The sequence below is a fragment of the Hemicordylus capensis genome, chromosome 2 (assembly GCF_027244095.1).
Source record: "Hemicordylus capensis ecotype Gifberg chromosome 2, rHemCap1.1.pri, whole genome shotgun sequence".
NCBI lineage: Eukaryota > Metazoa > Chordata > Lepidosauria > Squamata > Cordylidae > Hemicordylus > Hemicordylus capensis.
In genome coordinates this window covers 236,347,776-236,369,352 of record NC_069658.1, presented here as the reverse complement: position 1 = coordinate 236,369,352, position 21,577 = coordinate 236,347,776, and the positions used below count along the sequence as shown (strand labels likewise).

Sequence of the window (21,577 nt, the reverse complement as noted above, 5' to 3'; positions counted from 1 at the left end):
GATGTGCTCACTCCCCAACAAAAGGCTTAAAAAGAACATACGAAGTTGACATAAGAATGTAAGAACAGCCCTGCTGGATCAGGCCCAAGGCCCATCTAGTCCAGCATCTTGTTTCCCACAGTGGCGCACCAGATTCCGCTTGAAGCCACAGGCAGGAGTTGAGGGCATGCCTTCTCTCCTGCTGTTACTTCCCTACAACTGGCACTCAGAGGCATCCTCCCTCTGAGGCTGGAGGTGGCTTGTAGCCCTCCAACTAGTAGCTGTTGATAGACCTCTCCTCCATAAAGTTATCCAAACCCTTCTTAAAGCCATCCAGGTTGTTGGCTATCACCACATCTTGTGGCAGAGAATTCCACAAGTTGCTTATGCATTGTGTGAAAAAGTACTTCTGTTTGTTGGTCCTAGATTTCCCGGCAAGTTACCTTATACAGAATCTGTCTGTTCCATCAGCTGCTCTCCAAGACGGCAGGCACAGGGAGGTCCTTTTCCGTCCTGCTACCTGAGATCAAGAGAGCTGGTCTTGTGGTAAAGGGAAAGTGTGCCGTCAAGTCAGTGTCGACCCCTGGTGACCACAGAGCCCTGTGGTTGTCTTTGGTAGAATACAGGAGGGGTTTACCATGGCCTCCGCAGTATGAGACGATGCCTTTCAGCACCTTCCTATATCACTGCTGCCCGATATAGGTGTTTCCTATAGTCTGGGAAACATAGTCTGGGAAACATACCAACAGGGATTCAAACCAGCAACCTCCGACTTGGTAATCAAGCCATTTCCCCGCTAGCATGAATTGCCCCCTTTTCTAAACAGGGTCCACTCTGGGTCTGCATTTGAATAGGAGACTTAAATGTGTGAGCACTCTTAAGATATTTCCCTCAGGGGATGGGGCCGCTCTGGGAAGAGCATCTAAGCTCCCAGCTCCCTTCCTGGCTTCTCCTAGATAGAGCTGAGAGAGATTCCTGCCTGCAGCCTTGGAGAAGCCGCTGCCAGTCTGTGAAGACAATACTGAGCTAGATAGACCAATGGTCTGACTCAGTATGTTCCTATGTTCCAGTCACCTTTTTAAAAAAATTCAGGAAAGGAGAGCTGGTCTTGTGGTAGCAAGCATGACTTGTCCCCATAGCTAAGCCGGGTCCACCCTGGTTGCATATGAATGGGAGACTAGAAGTGTGAGCACTGCAAGATATTCCCCTCAGGCGATGAAGCCACTCTGGGAAGAGCAGAAGGTTTCAAGTTCCTTCCCTGGCTTCTCCAAGGTAGGGCAGAGAGAGATTCCTGCCTGCAACCTTGGAGAAGCCGCTGCCAGTCTGTGAAGACAATGCTCAGCTAGATGGACCAATGGTCTGACAATATGGCAGCTTCCTATGTTCCTATTCTCATAGGTGGGAATTAAACCTGGAACCATCAGTGAAAAGCCTTTATTTGCTTTACCATGGACCCATGACCCATCTCCCACCCAGCAAGCGTCACCCTAAATCAGGGAGTGGTAGTGGCTCTCCAGGATTTCAGGCAGAGGTGGGTGTCTCATAGCCCCACTACCTGAGAAGCTAGGGGGATCTGCCCGAGACATTGCCGGAGATGTGAGGTTGAAAGATTTCCACGGAAATTGTCCCCATGTCTTTATTTTTCTGCATAAAGCTTTGAATCGTTCAGGCCACATTAAGTGTCTTTATCGATTCCTCCTTCCAAATATATATATTTACATTTACATTTTATTTACATTTTATATCCCACTCTTCCTCCAAAGAGCCCAGAGCGGTGTACTACATACTCAAGTTTCTCCTCACAACAACCCTGTGAAGTAGGTTAGGCTGAGAGAGAAGTGACTGGCCCAGAGTCACCCAACTAGTTTCATGGCTGAATGGAGATTTGAACTCAGGTATCCCCGGTCCTAGTCCAGCACTCTAACCACTCTAACCACTATACTACACTGGCTCTTTTTCTCTCTGGCTCTCACGCTGGCATATATATGTGTGTGTGTGTGTGTGTGTGTGTACACATACAGACACACACAAATATAGAATGTACATAGAATGTACAGGTCACATAACATGCCAGATCAGATCACAATCTATTTAAGGCACCAGGAACATATGCACAGGCAAATGTTCCAAGAAATTAGGCCCATTCACACATTGTGTTCGCGTGAACAGTGTACACAGATACAGATCTGTACACAGGTACCGCCATTCACAGGTTGTTCTGAATGCAGGTACGAAAGTACATTTCCTATCTGTACCATACATTTGAAGGGCCTGTATATAGGTTTGATGTTTAAATGAACACAGGTACAGTCATTCACACAAACACATGTACGAACGTACAGACATCTGTACACCCGTAAGCATAATGCCTGAATTGGACTAACGTTTTACACAAATGAGAAAATTTGCATGGGGAAATTTTCTGGACCTTTCTGGAAAACTGACACGTCCGGGTGGTATGCGTTCAGGACCAGCTTTCTAATGAGGCTGGGTGACACAGCTGCCTTAGGTGACGGCTTGCCTGCCTCCGTCAACTCACCTGGGCCCACAAGCCCACAAAGCTCCCCGTGGTGGCGGTGGTGCACACCTGTGCTAGCTGCTGCTGCGCCCCCCTCCCTCCCCCCTCCCTCCTGGTCGCCTCCTGCCCTGTTTTCCCTTTTGAAAAGTCAGAGGGCAGGGCCAATGGCCATTCAAGACACTTCCTGCTGCTCCCACTTCCCCGCCCCTTGGTCTTTTGAACAGGCAGGGCAGAGAGAACAGGACAAGGTACCTGTTGCTGCCACTGCCAGGTAAGGGCAAAGGAGGGTGGGAAGGAGCAGAGAGATAGAGGAAAAAGAGGAAGGGTGTGTGTGTGTCAGAATCTGCTACTATGTGCATGGTGCTGGTTTTGACCTTTAAAGCCCTTAACGGTTTGGGCCCGGGATACCTGAGGGACCGCCTGCTCCCAAGGGTTACTGCCCGCTTGATGAGGTCATCTGAGGGGGCTCTGCTACGGGTGCCGACAACGAGGGAGGCTAGGTTGTCATGCACGAGGGACTGGGCCTTCTCTGTTGCTGACCCCAGACTCTGGAATACTCTCCCGGTGGGTATCCGCTCCTCAGTCTCCATCACAGTTTTAAGAAAGCATGTCAAATCATGGCTTTTTATCCAGGCTTTTATAGGATTGTCTCCACTGCTGCTGCTTGCATTTTGTACTGTTTTTATGCTTGTGTTTTAATTTTTTTTTTTAAATCAGATTTGTTTTTATACTTTTTTAGCTCCATGTCTTAATGTGTCTATTTTATAACTGTGTTTTTAAATTTTATTGTGAGCCACCTTGGGATTTTCTTAATGAAAGGTGGAGTTTAAATTTAACAATAAAATAAAAAAATAAATGGGGGACAGTTGCCCCAGTTTTGGATTTGTACAAGACTGTTCTAAAGGCAGAGGGAGGGAAGCAGTCAAGGATCTTCCCCTCCCACTGCCTGGAGCAGGGAGACAGCAAGAGGAGGGCTCTCCCCCACCAGGAAAGGAAGAATGGGCAGAGGTGAGGAAGGGGGGCAGAAGTTGCTACTTGATGTTGTGAAAGTCACCGTGCCACCGCCAGAAATATTTATAAGCCAATGCTGTTTATTGGAAAACAACAACAAAACCCGCGCAATCTAGACTCACTGCCACTGGCAACCGGACTAGTCAACTGAACTCTAGCCCCCGCTAAGACTCCATGTCATTTAAAGATACAGTAGCACGGAGAGAGCCCCTGGGGCTTCCCCCTGCCACCCACCCCCCGCGCGCCATGATCCACCCACGATGCCTGTTTTTTTTTTTAACAAATATGCAGTCTCGAGCGACGACCCTTCTTTACAAGAACAGCCTCTCCCGCAAACCTGGGGCCAGGGCCGTGATGCTTGAACAGCAGCCCCTTCCCTGCCTCCCTCTGCCCTTTCTTTCTTTCTTGCACAAGTCAAGGAGCCAGGAAAAAAAAATGCAGCGGCACCAACCTGGAGGACTCGGCTGGCAGAAGAATGAGCAGCCTCCGAGGCGGGCGGCGGAGGAGGAGCCCCGCTTCCTGGCTGTGGGTGCAGCTCGGAAGGATCGGGGGCAGGGGCTGTTCTTGGTAGCATCCGCCATCTACAAGTCCCCTCCGGCCCCGCTGGCGACAGCCGCCCCGTGAGCAAAGCAGAGCGCAGCTCCTGCTCTGAAGATAGCGCGGATCCAAGGCCTGCGCTCCAGCGCTGAGCTCTGCCCTCCTCCAGGACGGCTTCCTCCAACCCTCACCCCTTTCCTCTCCTCAGCCCCGTGGGGAATTCTCTTCTCCCCCAAGTTTCCCCAGACCCACATCCAACTCACCAGACCCCTCAAGCAGACGGAAGGAAGTGGATCTCCCAGGTCAGAGATCTATCTCCTTTGCCCTCTCTAGGAATGCAGACTGCTGCTTTAACCCTTCGAGTTTCTCTCTACAACACAAAACAAAACAAAAAACCTGCAAAGATGCATGGGAGGAAGACACTGCAGGGAGGGCATGATTAGGCAGGCCCGGGGAAGGGTAGTCTGGGCACAGAGCTTTACTGCAGCCTCTCTGCCCAGGATACAGTGGATCCACATCCAAAGAAACATAGTTCGGGCAAAATACCTCCCAGGGGGCAGAAGGAGTAAGCGCATAACCAAGAACCTTGTGGCACCTTGAAGACGATAACTAAGAGCCTTGTGGCACTTTGAGGAATCAGCAATACGTTTTAGGCCAGCTTTTGATGGGCTGGCAGCCTCCGGGCTCAGCATCTGATGCAAGGGCGGGCCGAAGACCACGTTTCTTCGTCTTTGACGGAGCACAAGAAGCTTGGTTGTTGTTGACAAAACACATGCCCTCTCTGTGTTTCCTAGAAAGATGTAATCTCAGGGTTAAAGTCAGGGGCGTCTCACGTCCTAGAGAGGCATCTCAGAGGCAGAGCCTGGGAATCCTCAAGTCACTCTCTCGCCAGTGCGACGGAGCCTTTCCTACCGCTCTCAAAGAACCCTTGCCTGGGCATCTGAGCATGCTCATAAGCATTGGCGCATGCTCAGTGTGGTCCAATGAAGCTCCTTTTCGTTTTCTGCCCCAAACCCATATCACGTTTTCATTCCTGCTTAAAAAAATACCGAAGATGTCAGCAAACCCTACAGGGAAGGGTTCGTTGAAAGGCAGGAGAAACCGTCGCTACACCAGCCGAGCGAGCTGGAGGATGCAGGGAAGCCTTTCCTGCTGGGAGGAAGGGAAGAGGAGGCGCCCCAGCCAGGACCAGCCCTGGTTGCTTTTGGACCTTCCCGCCTCATCAGTAATTGGGCGACAGAGCCACGCCTGGCCAAATTGCAGGAGGGAGAAGCCGGTCCGCAGTGGGGCCCCGAGATCAATGGGGAGCCTGGACCTCAAGGCCCTGGGATTCGCCCTCGCCCCCTGCCAGTCCAGCCTCGCCTCCCTCCCACCCACACAGTGCTGCTTGGAGCCTCCTTTCTGGGGGCTGATGAGGTCACCCAGCATTCTGTGTGGGTGTCCCTGTTGGTGCCCCCCCCCCCATCCACTTGTCAATGCCTGGACCTGTATGAACCAAATCGAGGACAGTTGTAGGGACACCTCAAGCTCATCGTTTGGGATGATGTCATCCACCCCAATCCAAGATGGCGGACATGTAAACCTTGGAGGCACATGTGGGCTAACTTGTGAACCACCTAACTGATTTGAACCAAATTTGCTACAGCTGGAGGGGCACAGAGGGATGCCCAAATGGTGTGGTGTGTGATAATGTCATCCACTTCACTTCAAGAAGGTGGACACATAAACCTTTGAGGAGTAAGTGGGCTAACTTGGGGACAGTATAACCCATTTGAACCCAATTTACTGCAGCTGTAAGGGCACATAGGGATGCCCCAATGCTGTAGTTTGTGATGATGTCACCCACCCCAATCCAAGATGGAGGATCATAAACTTTTGAGGTGCATGTGCACTAACTTGAAGACTGTCTAATCGATTGTAGTAGCAAACATAACTTGTCCCTTTAGCTAAGCAGGGTCTGCTCTGGTTGCATATGAATGGGAGACTAGAAGTGAGTGCTTTGTAAGATATTCCCCTCAGGGGATGAAGCCACTCTAGGAAGAGCAGAAGGTTTCAAGTTCCCTCCCTGGCAGCATCTCCAAGATAGGGCTGAGAAAGATTCCTGCCTCAACCTTGGAGAAGCCGCTGCCAGTCTGTGAAAACAATACTGAGCTAGATAGACCAAAGGTCTGACTCAGTAGATGGCAGCTTCCTATGTACCTAAGCTTCTGAAACCCTATCTATTTTTCCAGGCTTTTAGTTTTTAACATGTGTGAGTGAGTGGGTGTGTGGAGGGGGGATTCTTTTTCTCTCTTTTTTTCTCCCCCCTCCACCATTGCTCCAAGCACAACCACCACACTCAATACAAGTCTCATTCCTACCACCAGTCTACTTCTCCCTACCTAGCCAAGGAGGTGGACATCCTTTTTGTTTTGGTCATGCTGGGTGTGGTCAACGGGACGAGGAAGATGCTGCACACGTCCTGGCTTATAAGAGGAGACTGGCTTCCTAGCTTCATTGAGTTGCTATGGGATTAAATAGATCAGAGGTGCACAACTCCAGTGCCCCGGTGGGGTGAAACCCACTGTGATTGGGTGTGCTGGGGCCAAAGTAATTTTTCATGGCATTGATTATTGAATTTGCATACACAAATGGCAAGAGGGGCTCTGGGCATACACAGAGTGCTTACCCCATCACCAAGAATGTAGGGTCTATGGTTGACAAAGCCCCTGCCTTGCATGTCAAAGGTACCCAGTTCCCTCCCCTGCTAGCTCTCAGCCCTCCCCACCCCCAGCCTGCTCCCCTGCTGCTTCCAAGCTTGCGGCCGGCACCGGCACCCATTGCCTTAGTGCTTCAATCCCCCTCACAGAAGGGAGCAGAGTCGAATGAAAGCTGGTCCTCTAGCTATAGCAGCCTCCTGCTCCTACGGTGGGCTTCACTTCAGTCGGGGCAATACCGAATCTCACTCCTGGAAGACTAGTGTCGGGGCCAACCTCAAGGCCGTAGCCACTGCCATCGCCGCCCACCTCACTGGCCCGAGGGAAGCAGGCAGCAGCAGCAGTAGTGGGTTCAGCAGGCTACTGCAGGGGCGGCCCCTCCCAACACCGCTCGCCCTGGGCCCGAGCCCCTCTGTTTCTGTCAGGGCCAGGACCCTGCTAGGAAGGAGGCTGTACGGGAGAGCCAGCGTGGTGTAGTGGTTAGAGTGCTGGACTAGGACCGGGGAGACCCGAGTTCAAATCCCCATTCAGCCATGAAACTAGCTGGGTAACTCTGGGCCAGTCAATTCTCTCTCAGCTTAACCTACTTCACAGGGTTATCGTGAAAGAGAAACTCAAGTATGTAGTACACCGCTCTGGGCTCCTTGGAGGAAGAGCGGGATATAAATGTAATAATAATAAAGCACCCGGTGTCTCCATCAGGGCGCATATGCACTCTCCAGCCCAGGAAACACCCGACCCCAGCAGAAGCAGAGGGGCTCCGGAGACAGTGGGAGCGGTGCAGGGAAGTGGCAGGCAGCTGCAGGGACCCTGCCCCTTTCCACTTCTCCTGCTGCCTGGAGGGGAGTTGGCCAGAGGGGGTGGGGGTGGTGGAGAGGAGGGTAAAAGGCAGGTCCTTTCATTGCCCTAGTTGGCTCATCAGTGGGAGAACCTGTGGAGAGAAAATACACACACACAACAGAATCCTGACTCGCAGGCTTCATTAATTTATTTATTTAATCATATTCTTATACCGCCTATATGTATATCTCTAGGTGGTGTACAAAATTTAAAATATTTAAAAGTCACAGATTAAAATACATGACACAATAAAAAGAGAACAAAATAGTTATTTTTTAAAAAAATTATAAGGATTAAAATTGATTCTAATTATCAGCCTGTGAAAACAGGAGAGTCTTGAGGTTCTTCCTGTAATCAAACACAGGAGTTACTCTCATTTCAGCAGGAAGCATATTCCAAAGCCCTGGGGCAGCCACAGAGAAAGCCCAGTCCTAGGTCGCCACCAAACCAGCTGGTGGAAACCATAACCAGACCTCTCCAGAAGATCGTAATAGGCGGCAGGGTTCATGAGAATGGAGGCGCTCTCTTAAATAGCCTGGACCCAAGCCGTTAAGGGCTTTCTAGGTAAAAGCCAGCACTTTGTATTTCAATAGGAAACATAATGGCAGCCAGTGCAGTTCTTTTAAAACCAGTGTGACGTGGTCCCTTCGTGTTGTCCCAGAGATCAATCTGGCAGCCGCATTCTGCACCAATTCTAGTTTCCGGACTACGTACAAGGGTAGCCCAACGTAGAGTGCATTACAGTAGTCAAGCCTGGAGGTTTCCAGCATATGTACCACTGTTTTAAGGCTATTCACCTCTAAAAATTTAGACTGAGTCAAGATGAGACTCTTTCGTGTAAAAGGTGTAACTGGAGGAACGTTTGCATTATCCTGGTCAACATCTCTTCCAAGCATGAAACAAACACCCACTGTTAATACAGAGGTATCATTTGAACAAAAATAAGCTCATAGGCTCCTTTCCATGGGCTTATAACAAAGTCTTTATTACATTCAACAGTGGGACTGTCAAATGGAGTGAAAATTAACACGGTGCCTGTACTCGCCTAGGTGTACAAGTCCAATTCAAGGAACCCGCCCCCACCCACTTTGGTTTCCAAGCTAGCAAGCACAGCCTAATGAGCCCAATCAAAACTTACACACCGAAGGTAGAAGGAATGGAACATCTCATGCCTCTGGCCTTCATCACTTAAATCTGCCCAGAGAAACCCTTCTAATTCCCCACTCATATCTCAGTGTGTCCAAAAGGGCAGTAAAAAAACCTTTGTTGAAAACGGTCACCACATTCTGTGCAGACTTTGAGTGTCTGGGAACCAGTCCAACAGCTGGTCCCCTTTTTACCTGTGTGGAATCATTGAGGCAATTTGAGATTTATGCTCCAGTTTAAAGTTCTTTCCACACTTAACCAGGTATATAGTTTCTCTCCTGTGAAGATTCTGGACTGGGTCTCAAGATCAGTGAGACCCGGTTTGGGGCAGTGAGTGGGAAGAGCGGGCTAAGCCCGCTCTCCCCGATCACGAGAGGGCAGGGAGCCCTGGGTGGCTGGATTGGCTACCCAAACGATGGCCAGCTCCATGACGGAGCAGGCGGGGGGAGCGGGGGCCGCGCAATCCCACTAGCCCCAGTATGCCCTGCGCAAGCGCGCTAGGCATACTGAGGAGACACCCGGAGCCAGGAGGCGGCTTTTCGCCTCCTGGCTGGGGGTTTACTCGTGAGTGGGCGCAGTGCAAAGAACGCGCTGTGGCTACTCACAATCCTAAAAAGCAGGTTTGCTGGAGCACTCGCTCCGCAAACCTGCTTTTTAGCAGGGGTTCTCGAGCGGGCTACCCGCTCGAGAACCACCGGGCTCAGCTGCGAGCCTGGTGGTTCTTATGGTCAACGAAAGTCGGGCTAGCCTCTGCTAGCCTGATTTTTGCTGATTGTGAGAATCACCCCTCTGTGATGGACAGTAAACCTGACAACTCGAGTAAAACATTTCCCACATGTAAAGGCATTTAAAAGGCCACTAAACTGTGTGGATTCTTTGATGCAATATAAGGTTTAGGTTTTGACTATAACTTTTTCCACACTTTGAGCAGGCAGATGGTTTCTCTCCTGTGTGGACTCTTTGATGGACAGCAAGTCCTGATTTCTGATTAAACCTCGTTCCACACTCGGAGCAAGCATATGGTTTCCTTCCTGTGTGACTTCTTTGATGCAATGTAGGTTTTGACTAAAGCTCTTTCCACACTCTGAGCAGGAATATGGCTTGTCTCCTGTGTGGACTCTCTGGCGGTTAGTAAGTGTTGTCTTATGACTGAAGCTCCTTCCACACTCTGAGCAGGTATATGGTTTCTCCCCTGTGTGGATTCTTTGATGGATATTAAGCTGTGACTTCTGACTGAACAGTTTCCCACAATCTGAGCAGGTATGTGGTGTCTCTCCTGTGTGGACTCTTTGATGGGAGGTAACTATTTCCTTACAACTGAAGCTCTTTCCACACTCTGAGCAGATATGTCCTTTGTCTCCTGTGTGGACTCTCTGATGGACAGTAAGCTGGTAACCATGAGTGAAGATCTTTCCACACTCTGAGGAGATATATGGTTTCTCTCCTGTGTGTACTCTTTGATGGGAAATAAGTGCTCCCTTCTGACTGAAGCTCTTTCCACATTCTGAGCATTTAAACGGCTTCTCACCTGTGTGGGTTCTTTGATGGACAGTAAGTCCTGACTTATCATTGAAGCTCTTTCCACACTCTGAGCAGGTATGTGGTTTCTCTCTTGTGTGGACTCTTTGGTGCAAAGTAAGCTTTCCCTTCTGCCTGAAGCTCTTCCCACACTCTGAGCAGGTTTATGGTTTCTCCCCTGTGTGGATTCTTTGATGGTTAGTAAGCGTTGCCTTGTGACTGAAGCTCTTTCCACACTCTGAGCAGGTATATGGTTTCTCTCCTGTGTGGACTCTTTGATGGGAAATAAGCGTTCCCTTCTGCCTGAAGCTCTTTCCACATTCTGAGCATTTAAATGGCTTCTCCCCTGTGTGGACTCTTTGATGCAAAGTAAGCTTTGACTTCTGACTGAACCTCTTTCCACACTCTGAGCAGGTATATGGTTTCTCCCCTGTGTGGACTCTTTGATGGGAAATAAGTGTTCCCTTCTGACTGAAGCTCTTTCCACATTCCAAGCATTTAAACGGCTTTTCACCTGTGTGGGTTCTTTGATGGACAGTAAGTCCTTCCTTCTGACTGAAGCTCCTTCCACAGTCAGAGCAGGAATATGGATTCTCTCCTGTGTGGACTCTCTGATGGACAGTAAGATGGTCACCCCGACTGAAGCTCTTTCCACATTCCAAGCATTTAAAAGGCTTCTCACCTGTGTGTATTCTTTGATGGACAGTAAGTGCTACCTTCCGACTGAAGCTGTTTCCACACTCTGAGCAGGTATAACGTTTCTCACCCGTGTGGACTCTTTGATGGGAAATAAGCGTTCCCTTCTGACTGAAGCTCTTTTCACATTCCGAGCATTTAAAAGGCTTCTCACCTTTGTGTATTCTTTGATGGACAGTAAGTACTACCTTCCAACTGAAGCTCTTTCCACACTCTGAGCATGTATGTGGATTCTCTCCTGTGTGCATTCTTCGATGGACAGTAAGTCCTTCCTTATGACTGAAGCTCTTCCCACACTTTGAGCAGGTATATGGTTTCTCTCCAGTGTGGATTCTTTGATGGACAGAAAGCTGGTGACCCCGAGTGAAGCTGTTTCCACACTCTGAACAGGAATATGGTTTCTTTCCTGTGTGGACTCTTTGATGGGAAATAAGCGTTCCCTTCTGACTAAAGCTCTTTCCACATTCTGAGCATTTAAACGGCTTCTCTCCTGTGTGGATTCTTTGATGGCCAGTAAGATATGACTTCTTACCGAACCGCTTTCCACACTCTGAGCAGGAATATGGTTTCTCTCCTGTATGGACACTTTGATGGGAAGTTAGTCCATCCTTACAACTGAAGCTCTTTCCACACTCTGAGCAGGTATAGGGTTTCTCTCCTGTGTGGACTCGCTGATGGACACTAAGCTTGACAGGCCGAGTGAAGCTCTTTCCACATTCTGAGCATGTAAACAGCTTCTTACCTGTGTGGATTCTTTGATGGAGGCCAAGTCCTTCCTTCTGACTGAAGCTCATTCCACACTTTGAGGAGTTATGTGGTTTCTCTCCTGTGTGGATTCTGGGACATCTGCTCAGAGGCGGCTGGCTAGTCAAGGTTTCTACACACTGAGGTATCTTATTCCTTCGGCTTCCCTGGTGGCATTCTCCTGGGAATGGGATGGAATGCATGTCTGGCCCTTCGGAAGGACTAGTCTGCCTCCACGTCTGGCTCCCTTCAGTTCTCCTTCTCGCTCCATCGGCCGGTTTCTCTCCCTCCCTCCAATCACCTGCAGCAATAAAGAGAGGAATGTGGTGAGGGAGTAACAGAGTCTCACCTCATAGAGCAAGCCCAGCTGACTGCTTTGAGGAGACAAGCGTGCCAAAGAGGCAGTGGAAAGGCAGCTCCTGATAGAAGAAAAAGGCCTCCATTGCAGGGCTGGGCAAACTTGGCCCTCCAGCAGTTACTGAACTACAACTCGCATCACCCCCAGCCACCATTTTTCCTGTCTGGGGAAGATGGGAGTTGTAGTTCAGGAGCATCTGGAGGGCCCACTTTGCCCACCCCCTTTTAGTAAGCAGTATCAACTGGCAGCCACTTGCTCCACAAGATGCATTTTCCACCATTTGGAAACCCTTCTTTGGGTGGCTGAAAGCTCTCTCTTACCCCTCTGATAGAATCATATCAGCTATTCATTGGCTGTCTCCCCTGTCAGGAAAAGCTCTGCCGGGGAGAACAAGCTGGCAGATCTGCTGGAGAAAGAGGCCCACCACACAGGCAAGCAACTCCCTGTTGATCCCTCTCCTTCCTCCAGAAATGCACCCTCCCTTTCATAGGGACATAGGAAGCTGCCTTATACGGAGTCAGGCCATAGGTCCATCTAGCTGAGGATTGTCTACACAGACTGGCAGCAGCTTCTCCAGGGTTGCAGGCAGGATTGTCTCTTAGCCCTCTCTTGGAGATGCTGCCAGGGAGGGAATCTGTGTCTTTCTGCATGCAAGCATGTAGCTGCTCTCCCCAGAGAAGCCCCAAAGGGGAATCCGACAGTGCTCAAAGGAAGTCCCCCCATTTAAAGGCAACCCAGGGTGGACCCTCTTTAGTCAAGGGGACAAGGCATGCTTGCAAACACAAGGCCAGTTCTCCTCCAAACCTTATTCCAGCCAGGAGGTGAGCTCAAGTTTAGGAACTGCATTTTTTCCTTCAGAGAGAAAGAAATCAGAACGTTTTTAGAATGCTAGCAAACACATATCTGTAGGGTGTATCTCTCTCAGCCACAGACAAGAAAACGACAACTCTGAGGAAAGCAGACTCTTAGACCACACCAGGAGGCCCGTGTCCAACATCACCCAACGTAGTGGCAACAGGTTCATGAGGCAAAAGCTGAAGGGAGCTCACAGTCTGGCCAGCTTGGAAGAGGAGCTGGTGGAGGTTTTGCCATTTGATTGAGGGTTTCAGGAATGTGGTCTTGTAGGCTCTGGTTGCAACCAAACACCTTTTTCTTCAAATAGGGAAAGTATCCAAGGAACATTGTCCAGCCACTGTCATCTCCAGAGTTCTTTGCTACAGACTGACAAGAGCAGACATTTCAACGTTCATACAACCATCAGCCGAGGCAAGGAGGGAGGCTTACCCAGAACTTCCAGATGCCCAGAAATCTCCTCCAGAACTTCCCTGTGCAGAGCCCTTTGGCCTGGATCCAGCAGAGCCCACTCCTCCTCGGAGAAACACACAGCCACCTCCTCCAAGCTCACAGACTCCTGAAAAGAGCAATACAACATGAAGGTTGGACACGTGACCCAAGGTGTTTCAGCTGGGGAGAGCTGAGTGGGGAGGCAGGATTGACTTACCTTCCCCACCACAAGTGCTGTTGGGCCAGGGTGCCACCAGTCACATGCTCACTGGAGTGACACTGCTTTAGTTTCCTGCGGTGGGATTGGAAGGAGGAAGTCCTCTCTCATCCCGTAATGTCCTGTGTGGGCAGTGGAAAGGAAGCCTGCTACAGTGCAGAAGGGCTCCTCTCCCTGGCCGCTCAGCAGTCAGGACTCTATGGTCACCACTCCCGGCGGCCATTTTTAGAGCCCCAATGGGACATACAACCGGGCAGTGAGGGAGGAAGTGTGCATGTGACCTCCTACCTCACTTTTAGCCGGGGTTTCCAAGGCGGGCCAACTGGAAGAGGAGCACCGGGATCGGGAGCCATCGCAGTGCTTCTCACCACCAGCTTTTCCCAGGCAAGCAATGCCTTACCCAGGAAGGGCTGGTCCTGAGAACCACCTCACTGTATCTCCATCAGTCTTGCCAGAAAGGGGGAGGCTCAAGATTCTCCTGGAGGACCCAACATTTCCTCTGTGGCTTTCAGAGTCAGAAGGGAGCCCCTTTGACTCAGACTCAGTGGGGTCCAGAGAGAGGCGAGGTCTTCTCTCCCCACCAGGGATTCTTCTCCTACCTGATCCGGTGCGTGCACAGCCACAGATTCCACTCCACCACCAAGAGGAGAAGTTCCAGGAGGAGTCACCAGCGTCATTTCACTGCCTGGAAGTGGGAAGAAAGTTTGGGCTTGAAGGCCATTTTCCATGGAAGTGGCAGCAGTGAAATCAGTCTGTCTTCCTGTCACTTCAGGGCTCCATACAAAGCTGTGTGTTGGAGCTCTACTCAGGAGGCTCAAGAGAAGCATCTCCAACCCACAGGCTAAAGGCGAACCCCTTGGCAGCCCTGGAGTTTCTCAAAAAAAAAAGAGCCAAGTCGAAATACACCCCATGCATCCTTACCCAAGCCAAAGGCACAGACTGGCCTAGCAAGCATGAGGTTGCCGGTTTGAATCTCCGCTGGTATGTTTCCCAGACTATGGAAAACACCTTTATCGGGCAGCAGCGAGATAGGAACATGCTGAAAGACGTCACCTCGTACTGCATGGTAGGAGGCCTTGATTAATCCCTCCTGTATTCTACCAAAGACAACCACAGTGCTGTCAGGAGTCGACACCAACTCGACATACTCTACCTTTATCCTCACCCAGCGCAATGGGGCCTCCATCATTCTCCTGCACAATCCCTCTGAACAGCAGCTTCTGCCGGGTCACCAACAGAGCTGTCTCGGAATCTTGGAGCTCAGGGGCTGCTTGGGCTAACATCCCATCTGTCTGAAACAGGAAAAGGTGGCTGTGGGGGACATTTTTGAAAAGGCATTTCCATGCCTCAGTTCCAATTCCAATACCCTCTGGGAAGCCATTTCAAAAAGCAGGCATCCCTGGGAACAACCTCTCCTAGTCCAAGCTTCACAGCCCAGAAGGCTGTCTAGGAGACAGCAGAAGAGCTTTGGCGAGAGAAGATAACCCCTGATGACTGAGCACAACGGCACCTTTAAAAAGTGGCGATTCTCTGATATTTAGCAGGAGGGGACGGACATAGGAACAGAGGAAGCTGCCTCAGAGTGAGTCATCCAATTGGACCATCTAGAACAGTATTGTCTACAGACCGGCAGCAACTTCTCCAAAGTTCCAGGCAGGAATCTCTCTCAGACCTATCTTGGAGATGCCAGCGAGGGAACCTGGAACCTTCTGCATGAAGCGTGTGGAGGCTCTTCCAATCCAGGCCCAGCACTGTATCCTCCAGTGGCTCCTCCTTCTGTTTCTCTTTTTTTAAACTGTGAGCCATTCTGGGTCACAGAACCAACTTCTTACATATTTATGTATCCCACTTGAAGCACTTTTGTGGAAAAGTGGGATACAAAGCTGGTCTTGTGGTAGCAAGCATGACTTGTCCTTTTAGCTAAGCAGAGTCTGCCCTGGTTGCATATGAAGGGAGACTAGAACTGTGAGCACTGTAAGATATTCCCCGCAGGGGATGGGGCTGCACTGGGAAGAGCAAGAAGGTTTCAAGTTCCCTCCCTGACTTCTCCAAAATAGGGCGCAGAGAGATTACTGCCTGCAGCCTTGGAGAAGCTGTTGCCAGTCTGTGAAGAGCTAGCTAGACCAATGGTCTGACTCAGTATATGGCAGCTTCCTATGCAGGTATTGTAGCTGAATAATCCTGATTACAGAGACACATTCCTCTGTACAAATTCAGCAGTCTCTGAATTTGGGTCTCCTAAGATCATCTCTTACCCGGAGGGCCCTAAGGTAAACCACAAGGAACCAGCTCGTTGGCAGGCAAGTACATAACAACCACTTGATTGGAATAGGAACCTAACACTGATATTAGAAGGGACTAGAAGAGGGAAGAATGTGGGGGGAGCTGGTCTTGTGGTAGCAAGCATGAATTGTCCCCTTGGCTAAGCAGGGTCCACCCTGGTTTGCATTTGAATGGGAGACTGCATGTGAGCACTTTCAGATATTCCCCTTAGGGAGGGGGCTGCTCTGGGAAGAACATCTGCATCTTCTGCTTGCATGCAGAGGGTTCCAGGTTCCCTCCCTGGAACCTCCCGATAGGGCTGAGGGGGACTCCTGTGAGTAACCTTGGAGAAGCTGTTGCCAGTCTGTGAAGACAAAACTGAGCTAGATGGACCAATGGTCTCACTCCGTATATAGTAGCTTCCTATGATCCATCTCAGGCTCTCTCCTATATGTGCCAAGTAGGGAATGAGGTAAGAGGATGGCTTCTTTCTCTGCAGCTTCCATTATTAACAAAGCACTTTTGTTTGCTCTGAATTTCTGCATGCACTGAAAAAAATATCTTTGGCTCTACTCCCAAGAGGATCAACTCACTCTCTGGAATGTCAAGCATCTTGTGTTCACACAATGTATTACTGAACCATGAGCCTAGGTAGATCAGAGTTCAGATGATTTCTGCACAAAACTGGGCAAGTGATAGAACGTATGAGGACAGTATCCCACACACTTCTAGCCCCTTGAAACGACCAGGATGGAATTGAATTGAATAGTTTCTTACAGTCCATGACCAGGTAATAAGACAGAATACAACATAAAACATAACAAAAGTTCAGAACAATAACTTAGATACAGTGACTTTAAGTTGTTCTCATCTCAATTTGCTAGTTGCTGCCCAAAATCTTGCTAACCTCTCTGTGACCTCCATGTGACTATCCATTAAAAAGTGAGAAACATAATAATCATCTGAGTGACCTGGCCTATTTTTTAATAATGGCTCTATCCAGATGGAGCAAATGGTCTTATAGGAAGCACAGTGTAGTAAAACGTGGGCTACCATCTCAATATCACCCACACCGCATGAGCATAACCGATTCCTTAGGGGAATTCCTTTAAATTTCCCATCTAAGACGGCAGAAGGCAACACATTGAATCGTGCTTGTGAAAATGCTCTCCTCTGACTTAATGTGGTCAGGCAAGTGAGGTATGTTGCAGGCTGAGGGTAATTTGGAAAGCTAGCTAGGGTGTTTTGGGAAGTAACCAGGCTTAGGTCTCTTTGTTTCTCTATATCTAACGCTCTCTGATTAACGATCTTTTTGGCAACATCAGGACACAAAGATAGTAAGTATTGCCCTGAGAACCCACATTTACCTAGAGTAACCTGCAAGCTTGTACTCCAAGCTGACTGAAATTGTCTTTCAAAACTAAGGGCACAAGGCCCAATGGGTGGGCGTGGAGTTTGAGCCAGAAATTAATCGTACAAAGCCATGCCTGTGCTTTGATTCTGATTACTCCAGATTCCAGACGCAGAGCAGCATTCAAAACACATCTAGGGAGATGAAAAACGGCCCGGAGAAATCCCGCCTGGACAACTTCTAATGAATGGAAATTACCTGTGGGGTAGATCTGAATCCCATATAACATTTGAGCCAAGATTTTCGCTTGGTACACCCTAAGGGCTGCCGGTATATAATGACCCCCTTTGGTGTAAAAAAATTTCAATACTGCAGCTACACTCCTCTGCGCATTTGCTGCCACATACATAGAGGTTTCCATGATCCCCTAGCATGTTAGACAAGGCCTAAATATTTGTAAATTTTGACCTGTTGAACCCTGCAGCCATTAATTACCCATTTATGAATTTTTGGTCTCTTGCCAAATACCATACGTTTAGACTTCTGGGTGTTAATAACAAGAGACTCCTCATCACAAAATTGTTTGAGTATTCTCAAAGCTTTTCACATGCCGACGAGCGTTGTGGATAATATAGCCGCATCATTGGAGTAGAGTAATGTAGAAATGGGTCTACCTGCTAGTTTTGGCTTGTGAATATCAGGGTTATCTAGAAGGAGGATTAAGAAATTAATATTAAAATTAAATAAATAAGAAAGGGGCAAAAATACAACCCTGCTTAACCCCCTTCTGTGTAGAGACTGGGTCCGACAGATGACCAATATTATCACAACACTCAAAAAGGTGTTTTCATACAGCATATGAATGAGAGAGAGTAAACATAAATCTATAGAAGTCTTGGCCAATTTGCTCCAACGATGGGATCTATGAATTGAGTCGAAGGCAGCTTTTAAATCAATAAATGCCACATATAAGGAAGAATTGTTGTCGGAATACTTTTCCACAAGATGGCACAAAATCTAGGCCTGATGGCTCGAAAGCCAGCCTGTTCATCTCTAAGGATATTATTCTGTTCTGCCCAGTCAATAAGCTTGTGGCACAGATCTCTCACATACAGTTTACTAATTATGCTCAGCAAGCTTGTTAGGTGATAGTTGAAGGGACTGGAGTGCCCCTCAACTCTAAATTGAGTCAAAGGTTTAAGGGCTTCCAATGAAATAAACACATAATCCAACACACTCGCCCTCAAACCAGACCAGCGAGCAAAGTCGCCAGCAATGTCCTCAGCCGTTGCACGGTTTAGCCCAAACATGTCTAACGCGTTCATCCTTTGTGCCAAAAACAAGCTCAGGATGAAATGCTCTCCCACCTGCTGCTCTTCCCGCTTCTTCTCCTCTGCCTGGCTTAGGAGGAAACCTTCTGCCAGGGCCACCGCCTGCGAACTGGTCTCCGCTCCGCATTCTCTCACCCAGCTCTCCATCTCTGGGGGCAGGATGGTCAGGAACTGCTCCAGGATCACCAGGTCCAGCATCTGAGCTTTCGTGTGTCTCTCTGGCTCCAGCCACTGCTGGCAAAGCTGGTGGAGTTGGCTGCAAACCTCTCGGGGACCTTCAACTTCCTGGTAGACGAAACGTCTGAATCTCCTGACCTGGACATCTGAGCTGCTGCTGTCTCCTCCCAGGATCTTCTGCACAGTTCTTTCCCAGAATCCCTTATCATTGCCAGACTGGATGGCTGGAGGACCTTTTTCTGTCCCCTTCCCTGATCCACTGTTTGCTGGGCTTGGCACATCCATGGTCTCTCTAAACTCAGCTTAAGCTCCCAACACACCCAAAAGCTCTTCTTCCTGTAATGCTACTTTGCTGCCCAGGCCAAGAAGAATGGGATGAATCCACCTCTTAGCCACACAAGGCCAAGGCAAGTTTGCTGGTGGTTTTGAAAGTTATTGTTGTTTCCAGACAAGCATATCATTCACATTCAAACTCCAGCTTCTCCCTGAGAAAATGGGGAAGAAGAAGAAAAAACATGAAGAATCAGACAGCATCAAAGACCAACACCAATTCATCTAACTCATATTCAGGAACAGTCCCTACTAATTTCTAAGGTTTCCCCCCCCCCTTCAATTAAGGTGGAGGAAGGGTTCTGTATCATTCAAAATCTTCCACAGTTTAGTATTTGTTTCATACAACTGAGCCACACATGGAGAAAATATTTATTTATTTCAAATATCTATACGCCATCCCTCCAGTACACTACAGCTCGTGGTGGTTCACAACAATAATAGATAGAATATTCAAAGTAATAAAATTAACCAAACTGAGTAAAGAAGTTAAAGGTCAGGTTAAAAACCACAAGATAAAAACTCAAAAGTATAAAAACTAAAAATTAATGAACATACCAGACAGAACTAAAGATGGAGCATTAAAAAGCCTCCTTAAAAACTTGTGTCTTTAGTTGTTATTTTTTTAAAACACGGAGAGAGGAAGAATGGCAAAAGCTCTTCAGGGTGGGTGTTCCAAGGCTGAGGGGCCACAACCGAAAAGGCCCTGTTTCTAGTACCTGCCAACCGGATCTCTGTTAGTGGCGGGGCCATGAGCAGGGCCTCAGACAATGAACGGAGGGCCCTGGCAGATTCACAGGGGCGAATCTGGTCCAACAGGTTCCCCTGCCCCAAGCCGTGTAGAGCTTTAAAGGTCAAGAGCGCCACCTTCGACTGAGCCCAGAAGCGGACCGCTAACCAATGAAACTGCTGCAGGATGGGTGAAGGTGCCATAGGATGGGTCTCCAGTCTGGAACACTCAAGTGTCCCTTTCTCCATCATTTTACAGTCAAGAGCAGGCATCCCCAAACTGCGGCCCTCCAGATGTTGCTGAACTACAACTCCCAGCATCCCTAGACACAATTTTTTGTGGCTGGGTATGCTGGAAGTTGTAGTTCAGCAACATCTGGAGGGCCGCAGTTTGGGGATGCCTGGTCAAGAGCCTTTCTGTGCAATCCCCTTATTCATGCTTGCTGGGATGCAGGATCCCCCTATATATGGATTTCAAACAGTGTCTTATCCTGAGTGAGATGACTGGTCCATCACACCCAGCAGTATGGATTCCTAGTGGTGGTCAGGGGAAATGGAAGAGTTTCTAAGGTCAGTACATTGCAGACTTTTGAATCACGATTTCTCAGCACCAAATACCACCACCCCTCATAATTTTCCAGTGCCCAATAGCGGGACAGCTTAGCCCACCCACCAGAATTCCAGGGTAAGACCTTTCAGCCTCAAGACTAGGCTAACTTCTAGAGATCCTGGGTGCATCCAGCTCAATCTTCTCTGGTGGGGCTCCTCCTCTGGTGGGGTCATTAGGGACATCGGAAACTGCCTTATACTGAGTCTGACCCTTGATCGATCTCAGGCTCGAGTCTTTCCCAGCCCATCCTAGAGAGACCTGGGACCTTCTGTCTGCAAGCAGATGCTCGACCACTGAGCTACAAGTTTTCTCAGCTCTTCCTGCAGCCATGAGAAAGGTCTCTCTGACATGATTCAACAGGGAAGCCTGGCCAGAGAGCTCCTTCTACGGAGCCACCCTCTCCGTCCTCCAGCTGCTGATGAGTCGTCTTCCCCAGGCCGGCTGCGACATGGAGAGGCTGCCAGCCCGGGACTGAAGCAGGAGGGAGCCCTGCCAGACTGCTGCCCCTGAGCGGCAGCCCCTGCAAGTGATGATGGGCCTCTCTCCTCCCGAAGCCTCCTCGCCTGCCTGTCTGCCATTTCCTTCCCTGTCTTGTCCCCGGGGGCGGGGCGGGGCGGGGCGGGGGTCCTTTGCACCCCAGATCCTCCCTTCTTGGCACTCACCGGATTCTTCTCACTGTAATGTGCTGGTGCTGCTGTCGAGAAAAGCCAGACGGGACGGGAAGTGCCTGCTTGCAGGACGAGCCTTCCGTCTCACGGGGCCCTCTAGGAAGCGCGACTCTCTTCCTTTGCCCAGCGGTCCTCCAGGCAGAGGGGAGGGGCCGCTGAAGGAGGATCTTCTCAGTCAGGGGAGGGGCGGAGTCGAGAGCGCGAGACTCCCTGGGCGGGTTCTTTGGACGGCCACGGAGGGGAAGGGGGCTGCATGACGTCACTCCCCCTCACGCCCCTCCTCCTTTGCGGGGAGCCTCGGAGGTTGCGGATGTCAACAGCTTCTGCTCCCCCTTTTCCCTTGCTGGAGGCCCGGAGGGTGCATGTGGGGCGGGTGGAGGGGACGGGGGAAATGGAAGGCAGGAGGGAGGGAGGGAAGAGGAGGCCACTCCAGCCAGGAGCAGCCCTGGTTGCTTTCGGACCTTCCGGCCTCAGCACTTTGGAGACAGAGCCACGCCTGGCCCAACTGCAGGAGGCAGAAGCCCGACCCCAGTGCTGCCCCGGGGAGCCTCGACCCCAAGGCCTTGGGAGCCACC

At 49.8% G+C, this 21,577-nt stretch overlaps 1 pseudogene; it reads right to left on the bottom strand.

The window, feature by feature from the left end:
• LOC128343872 (zinc finger protein 208-like) overlaps positions 1-21,130 on the bottom strand; it is a 33,471-nt pseudogene extending 12,341 nt beyond the window's left edge.
• Positions 21,131-21,577: the final 447 nt, after the last annotated feature.